This window comes from Amblyomma americanum, chromosome 5 (assembly GCF_052857255.1).
Source record: "Amblyomma americanum isolate KBUSLIRL-KWMA chromosome 5, ASM5285725v1, whole genome shotgun sequence".
In the NCBI taxonomy this organism is placed as follows: domain Eukaryota; kingdom Metazoa; phylum Arthropoda; class Arachnida; order Ixodida; family Ixodidae; genus Amblyomma; species Amblyomma americanum.
The window spans coordinates 144,197,876-144,206,267 of record NC_135501.1 but is presented as its reverse complement, the minus strand read 5'-3'; the positions used below and the strand labels follow the sequence as shown (position 1 = coordinate 144,206,267).

Genomic DNA, 8,392 nt, shown 5'->3' with positions numbered 1-8,392 from the left:
AGTGTAATGTGACTAAAAAACGGTGCCGAATGGCATACGGCTGAGGCAGTTTAAGGCGCGGGTGATCGGGTGTGTGCGCAAACTGCGCAGGAAGCGCAGTTCTTGGGAGGGGGAACGAAGAAAATGCTTCATCCCGTAATGTATAATCTGGAAGAAAAGATAGCATTATTTAGTAAATAAAAAAGAACATGCAGTAACTCTTTTCGTTGCTACTGCCAAGAAACTGGATGTTCTGAAGTGCGGATTAGTAACATTTCCTTTCAAATGAAGGCACCTAGAACTGATGATGTGAACCAAACTCGGTTGCAAGCTTTACCATTCGCTGGTAACCTATGCACGTATGCGAAGGTCTAGTGTACGGACCTAAAAATGTATTGCATTACCGTGCCCATTCCTCGTTGCTGCATCCTTGCACCAGAAAGCAAGAAGTCAGTGCATCGTTGTAATTGAATGAATGAGATTTCTGTAGAACACATGTGCGGATAAAGGCCGTGGTACTTAGAAAATCTACTAAACTCTTGTCACATGCACAGCTAAGCCCTTTGTACGATGTGCTTGTGTGGTGCATCAAATTTGTCTTACTTGAACAAATAGAAAATATACATCTTTAATGTGGTCAGCGTTCGGCGCCAGGTAAAGTTGGCGGCAGCGAACTAGCCACACCACATCCCAACGATTTATATATGACGACAATTTAGCGTACATAGTTGGCGAGCAATGACATCAAGCAATTATCCAAAAACTGCGCGGGACGCTTAAGCTCCGCCTTCAGGATATATCGCGAGAGAGTTAGTGGGTAAATGCCAATATATGGGGAATCGGCCATCCTCTACTCAGCATTCATAAATGGATGGTAATCCTCACACTATTCCAGGCGCAGTAGTCTATCGGTCAAGCGGTGCACCGCTGCCACGTCATTTGGATGCTTGAAACACGTGCACCGGTGGGCTTGTGCGACCCAGCTTGTTCTCGCCTAGTAAGCTCTCGTAAATAATCCCTCATGGCCAAATGGCTTAGGAGGATTTTCCTAGGTGGAGAAGAATTGGTATTAAGGGAGTAATTACTCATTGGTCTCTGCCCAAGAGCTGTCATAGAGTTACAAAGAAAAGCTATACAGCTCCCACAGAAACTTCTCAGCTAAATAAAAATTCTTCCTTGTCCGGAATTCAAACACGGCACCACCGCTTTACCAGACCAGTCGTTCTACCACGTGAGCTAACTGGCTAGCATAGCCGTCCCACATCAGCACAGGTGTGCTAATGTGCGAGACCCTGGATGGGGTCGGTCGTGCTGGAACGTTCGTGAGCATCGGAGTCTTGTATGAGAGTTTCCGCTAGAGTATGTGAACGAGCTCTATAACAGCCCGCAGTTTTGTTAGACATGGCTCCGTGGTGAACCAGCCAGCAGGCTGGACCACGCTTATATGACTCAAGCGCTTTCTGCGCGCGTCTCGCGAGCTAAAATTGTCACTTCGTGCTCGACGCTAGTGTACATTTCAGACCACCGACCAGTACTGCTTGTGCTGTCTCTCCCGGTAGATGGAACCGGTCAACCGTGGCGTCAAGTTGTGCGTGTTCACGTGTGAGTCTCTCGCATGATTTGTCGCAAGACGGTATAGCGCTTGTAATGTTCTGTGGAGGGTAGCACGCTGCGCTGTCGCGTGTCAGATGACTTGGCAGCCACGGCAGCGAAACGCAGAATCGTCCAGATGGCTGACCACCAGACACCTCTTATGCGCGTGGCACGGTGATCTGCGGCTTGGCGATGTAGGCGCCGACCCTGTAGAAGTCCGGAAGTTATGGGCTTTGCAAGGTCCAGCTACGCAAAACCTGGTGGTCAGTCGCTCGATGTGTTGCCGCAGGTTCGAGATAATGCCCGGTATCTGCGCCTTTAGAAGCTACGGCGCAAATAGTTATTGCTGAGATGAAGCTGCTGCTGTAGTGCATGATATTGTCACGTAGTGGTGAAGGCAGTCAGGAGTGACGAAGACGGACAATATTTCTTCTAAAAGAAAACTTTATAGGGCTGACTTGCACCCACAATGGACTGAATCTCTGGGGGGCGGCGAAGCGACGAGCATGCTCGGCGGTCGTCGAACCGTAATGCCCGCCGCTGTCGGCCGTGCTCAATTTAAATCTGATACCGATCTTTGAAGATAAAGCGTGCAAAGTTACTAGAACATTCCGGAACAACGCCGAGTCTGCTCTGCCTGGATGCGATCTATCGAGATAAATGTGGTCGCGTCGTGCATCGCAAACAAAGTGATAAGCGACTTGCCAGCAGCTTTGAAGAATGAACAAACACTGCAAAGATTCGCGGCAATATGATCACTGCACGTTCTGCCCCAGAGTTACACACGCGCTTTGCGCCCCTCCAACATTGAAAAAGGTGAATGCTGCTCTACATGCAATGAAACGGTGATCAACGCTGGGTCCGGATATTCCCCCGGGGAAGTCCTAGGTCCATATTTATCATCTGTTCTTAGGCGGTGTTTTGAAAGCGGCGATTTCCCTCGCAGTTTCCGGAGTGGAAGAATTATTCTTGTAGTCAAAGACAATCCAGAGCTGCCTCAGCCTGATCTAGAGGTCAATAATGCTTCTAAACGTGAACTACAAAGCTTTTGGAGCGGTTATAGTCCGGCGCTTAAGCGGAGTGATGATCTTCCAATTTAAAGCTGCTGCGGAACACAGTGCTGAGGAAGTAACAGCCAACGTTTCCAAGAGCACAGAGCTCGTACCTTTTAGCACCGGCAAAAGGTGGAAGAAATGGGTAAAGACTGCAATAACATCTGAGGATCATAAGAAGCGGTTTCAAATAGCGCGCAGAGCCCGGTTCGCTTGGAGAACATTAGGTTTAAAGAAAGATTTTGCTGGACTGCTTGTAGAATCGGTCGTTTGAATGTCAGTATAGCTTGAATCCAATGCTGAATATTTAGCGAAAAGGCTGCACCGACAGTGAGGGCGAGGAGGAGGAGCAGGAGGAGGAAAGGCAGGGAGGTTAACCAGACGAATAGCTGGTTTGCTACCCTGCACGGGGGGAAAGAAGTGAGGGGAGAAAAAGATGGAGAAAAGACACTTGCAGGAAATTAAAGTCACTATGTAAAGTCACAGCATTCAGTAAAGTGGCAGCCTATCCTGCAGGCCAGAAGTCTTCAAAAAGCGGAGCAGTGCCTTGGAGGCCTTCACCGCCGACGACCGCCGCGGCCAGTGGCCGAGAATCCACGTTTCCGTTAATGGGCGCAGGTGTAGATGCTCCAGCGCACGGCAGAGAGACCGTCTTTCGGCGCTGCAGGCATGGGCATTCACAAAGAATGTGGGCTATAGTCTCATCACACCCGCAGATAAGAAGGAGTAGTGCTTGGTGAAAGCTACACCAAGCCACAGGCGACACAACAAAGTTCCTTCACGTCGTGGTAGGCCGGATGGAAGCCGAAGCTGCAGATCTGGGTCTAAGGTTTTTAAACGTGAATGCAAGAATTGGCCTGAATTTCACGCGGCAAGCGTGACGTCCCGCGACAGTGGTATAAGCCTACCCGCTGCGTCGGCTCTCACGACCCACGACCTCCGAATACCCACGAACTTCGGATCCAACCGGCGGCATGGTTGTTTTTCCTGCTGCTTTAAAAGTAATTTTCTTTAAACCGATTGATTGGCACTACAAATTAAAAAAAATTGTAAACATTCCCCTATGCACCTTGGTTTCGGTAACTGTTGGCTTCCTTAATATGTTTGTCAAACGAACCCCTCATTACCTTTATCTTGTCTGCTAATAGCTTAACGAGGGCCTCGGTTCTGGCAGTCTTGATGCCATAGGTAGTATAAGAGGGCTCTCGCACAGTTTCCGCCCTCGCCGTGAGGTGACGTTCCGCGTCCCACTCGCGGTATTACAGGACGTGCTACGTCCGCCGCTATGGTCGGGGGTGGCGCTGGTGAACACTCTCAAGGTTCGCGTACACCAAATAAAGATAAATACCCACGAGAGCAGCAGATTGGACAACCGTCGCCGTAGCTCAGTTGGTAAGAGCACCGGACGCGATATTCGGAGGTCGTGGGTTCGGACCCCACCGGCGGCATTTTTGTTTTTTCTGCCGCTTTATAAGTAATTTTCTTTAAACCGATTGATTGGGACTACAAATTACAAAAAAATTTGCAACCATTCCCCTATGCACCTTGGTTTCGGTGACTGTTGGCTTCCTTAATATGTTTGTCAAACGGGCCCCTTATTTACTTTACCTTGTCTGCTAATAGCTTAACGAGGGTCTCGGTTCTGGCAGTCTTGATGCCACAGGTCGCTTAAGAGGGCTTTCGCACAGTTTCCGCCCTCGCCGTTAGATGACGTTCCACGTCACGCTCGCGGTAATACAGGACGTGCTACGTCCGCCGCTATGGTCGAAGGTGCCGCTGGTGAACACTCTGAGGGTTCGCGTACACCAAATAAACATAAATATCCACGAGAGCTACAGATTGGACAGCCGTCGCCGTAGCTCAGTTGGTAAGAGCACCGGACGCGGTATTCGGAGGTCGTGGGTTCGGATCCCACCGGTGGCATGGTTGTTTTTTCTGCTGCTTTATATAAGTAATTTTCTTTAAGAGATTTATTAATCTAAGTAATATTATCCCACTGATAAGCATAACACAGTAAAAAAAAACGTTCCCCTATGCACCTTGGTTTCGGTGACTGTTGGCTCCCTTCATAAGTTTTTCTAACGGGCCCCTCATTTACTTTACCTTGTCTGCTATATATATATATATATATATATATATATATATATATATATATATATATATATATATATATATATATATATATATATATATATATATATATATATATATATATGTCGTGAGAGAACAAAAACTTCAAATAGGACGGGACAGCGGCAGGCGGCAACGCAGGGCAGTTGTGACAAGTGAACATTTAATGATTAAGATAACAGCTTATAAGGATCAGTTGCGCGTGTAATCTGGCAAACAATCGTAAAATGAAGATGAAACATGAGAAAACAGTTCAATCGCAATAATGACGAAAACAATCGGTACGGAGAAGGGAAGGACACCGAGCAGGGATGACGCAGCTAACTTGTGCAATACCAAACAAAAACATTCTAGTGAAACGCTGACAGAAACGCTAATTCTTTTTGAAAAATACACACGGAAGGCTTGATGACACACTTATCTGGCACCGATCTCAGGATAGCAACAGCATCGACAGCCCTGTCCAACTGCCCCTTTCTTCGTCCTATAATCTGTGTGCAGTTCCGCTTTGGGTAGGAGTCTGTATAACTGCGACATTGAAATGACAGGCAAAGCCCTCAGGGCCTATTCAAGGGACGCGCATTCTCTTGCAAACGAATGTTTAAACTTCTGCCAGTTTGGCCGATATGAAATCAACCACAGCTAAGGGCAATCTCATAAACCACCCGAGTTGCGCATGAGACGTGTTTCTTCAAATGACTTATGCCGCAAACTACAGGCGTTGAAGTCTGCTTCTCCGCCATATTGCAGAGTTTAGAAAGCTTGCAGGGCTCAGACGAAGGTATACCTATACGCGTTATAAACACCGCCACCGAAATGAAGCACGTTTTGGCGCTCAACCCTCGTTTCCGCGCAGAGTAGATAGGGACCGCAAGCTGTGGGTCGTCAGAGTGGGTCCTGTTTTTGAAATATTGGTCGGAAAAACAATGACGCTGCTTAATAGAACTTGCTGCCAATTACTCAAAAAGGGTTTCTCAATTAGACACCTATGATTTGGGTGTAGATAAGTTTGAACATTTAATGCTTCATTCGTTCAGCGAATTGAGTAAATAAATGTTCTATTTCATATTGAAAAAAATTCAAATATTCGCTAAACTCTACGTATTTTTGTGTTTGCATGCGTTATCCCCCACTGAATGTTTCCATAAAGCATTCCATATATTTTCGTATGGCTTATATGGAGCTAACATGGATTGTAAGGAGCCGATATATACATTATGGAAAGCGCGTTTGGAAACTTACGGACTCCATATGACATCATGCATCTTTTATGCAAGTTATATAGAAATCTTTATACAGAGTTTCTGGAGTCCATACAAAACACATAGGATGTCTGTATATTTTTCCACATCACATGGACTCCATATTCGCACAGTTCCATACAAGCGACCCGTATGGAACGTTTCAGTCGGGATATGCTTATTTAATTGCTCGAGGTTGGAGTTTAGCTTTCGTAAATTGAATCAGCCCTTCAGTACGTCATGAAAAGAGTTCAGTTAGATTCTAAGGTTGTCAGAACGTACTTTAGCAAAGTGTTTACCTATCTGGCGCGACTCTTATCTGGTCTTGAGCTGCATGGCCTGCACTATGTGAGGCAAATAAAGCGAGTGCCAAGGCAGATATTGCCATGGGGATACAGCAGCTCGTTGTGGTAGGACTGGGAGAAGTGCCCGAGGAAGGATGCGAGTTAGCATTAAGTATGCAAAAGAGAAAAGCCATACGATGTTCTTTGCAATAAAAAAATGTTTCTTTGTGAAACTGGGATGAAGGCCTAAAAGAAGCTGGAGAAGGCAGCAGGAAAGCAAATGAACTGTCAACAGAATTCCAAACCTGATATGTTGTCAGATGCTGTTGATGGCAGGCCTGGTGGGAACGAGGCGAACATTTCAAAAGTTTACTTTATTAAAGCCACTTGTTCCAAAGAAGCAAAAACAAATCAAGCTCTCGACAGTGACACTAGCAGTATGCTGTCTTTTTCTTTTGCTTTTAGAGCATCGTATTCGGTTGGGGTTTAGGATTGGCCGTTTAGTTCCCGCACGTGTATCTACTCAAAAATATGTTTCTTTGCGAAACTTCGATGCAGGCCTAAAAGAAAGCGGACAGGTAGCTTTAAACTATGAGACAAAAAAAAGTACGAGCCACATTGAAGTTTGCGAAAAGTGACACTACGGATGCAAAATTCGAACATTATTACGGTAAACAGGTACTTCAGAGCTCATGGGCAAGCTTATTATTTTCGTAGCAACAAGCAATGCTACAAAGACCGTATGCAATGATGTTACAAAATGACTGTGCAATGCCGAAGCATCCGCAGCTGAGCTAAAGTTTTTGAGAAATGTTATATACTCTTTTCTCTAGGTGACCAAGAAAATAACTAGTTATGACGACAATAGGCAGTACTTTTCGTAATGAAGAGAAAAATGCAAGGCGTGCGAAATTTACTTTCAGATGTGTAAACGACCTCGTGTGCTGCGTCTAAAATGGGCAAACTGGGCGCAGGCGTTTGTATGTAACGCTTAAGGCTCTTCATTACCATGTACGCACTTCCCAGTAGTGCCTCTAAGTAATCATGATCGTTTACGAACAATTTGAACACATATAGCAGGGAAGCCCAAGATTCTTTGCCCGTCCAAGCGAAAGAAGGGCGACAAGGTTATACATCGGCAGAAATAAAGAAGAATCAAAGTTAGAATAGCAAAGAAAAACGAACCTCTCAGCGAACATAAATTTGATACTCGCGACAAAAATTGCGAACCGACTGTTTGGACACCAGCGAAAGCAAATTTGACGTTTGTATGATTTTCCAGCGAGAAAGTGCAGTGTTAAAGGAGCTTTGGAGTGCGCGTTGAAATAAAGAGAACCTGACTTAACGCCTTTGGCGACTGTGTCGCTGCCGCCGCTGTGGCTGAATGGTTACGGCGCTCGGCTGCTGGCCCGAAAGGCGCGGGTTGGATCCCGGCCGCGGCGTTCGAATTTCGATGGAGGCGAAATTCTAGAGGTCTGTGGGCTGTACGATGTCAGTGCACGTTAAAGAACCCCAGGCGGCCGAAATTTCCGGAGACCACCACGGCGTCCCTCATAGCCTGAGTCGCTTTGGGACGTTATACGTACATAAAACAAACCATAAAACGAAATCTGTCGCTAACATTTTGTGGTCCTGCTGCTGAGTATTGGCGCCAAGACTCCGAGAGTTCAAATACGCAACCTCCTGCCCGGTGTTGTCGTGTGTCGAACTCAGTGCTCCGTAGGTGACAAGGACAAACAACAGAACTCGAAAAATATGCCTACTTCCTTAGGGGAACGGCAGACGCAGTGACGCAGTCGTTTCCGAGCCAATTAGGGGCTCAGAACTGGCTCTTGTCCAATATGTTTATCGGCCGTAGCCAAATACGCCTGGCGTAATTATTTCGTGTTGAGGTCTTAGCCGAGCACACATGTCTGATTGGTACCGGCCTTGGCAAGTCGTTGAGTCCGGGTAGCGGCAGAGCAAATGAGGTTGTTCTGAGCATGTCGCTCACTACTTCCGACAAAGTTTTCCGCGCTGTGCCGGAAAACATTCTAACAAGTTGTAAGCGGATGTCCCAGTGCCTTCTTCCTTGGGGAAACGGCAGAAGCTGTGGCGCAGGCGTTTCCGGGCC

The 8,392-nt window shown here is 46.6% G+C and overlaps 1 non-coding gene across 1 annotated transcript; it reads left to right on the top strand.

Moving 5' to 3' along the window:
• Positions 1-4,473: 4,473 nt before the first annotated feature.
• TRNAP-CGG (transfer RNA proline (anticodon CGG)) lies at positions 4,474-4,547 on the top strand. The gene has a single exon. It is a non-coding gene; the product is annotated as a tRNA-Pro (tRNA).
• The last annotated feature ends 3,845 nt before the right edge of the window (positions 4,548-8,392 follow it).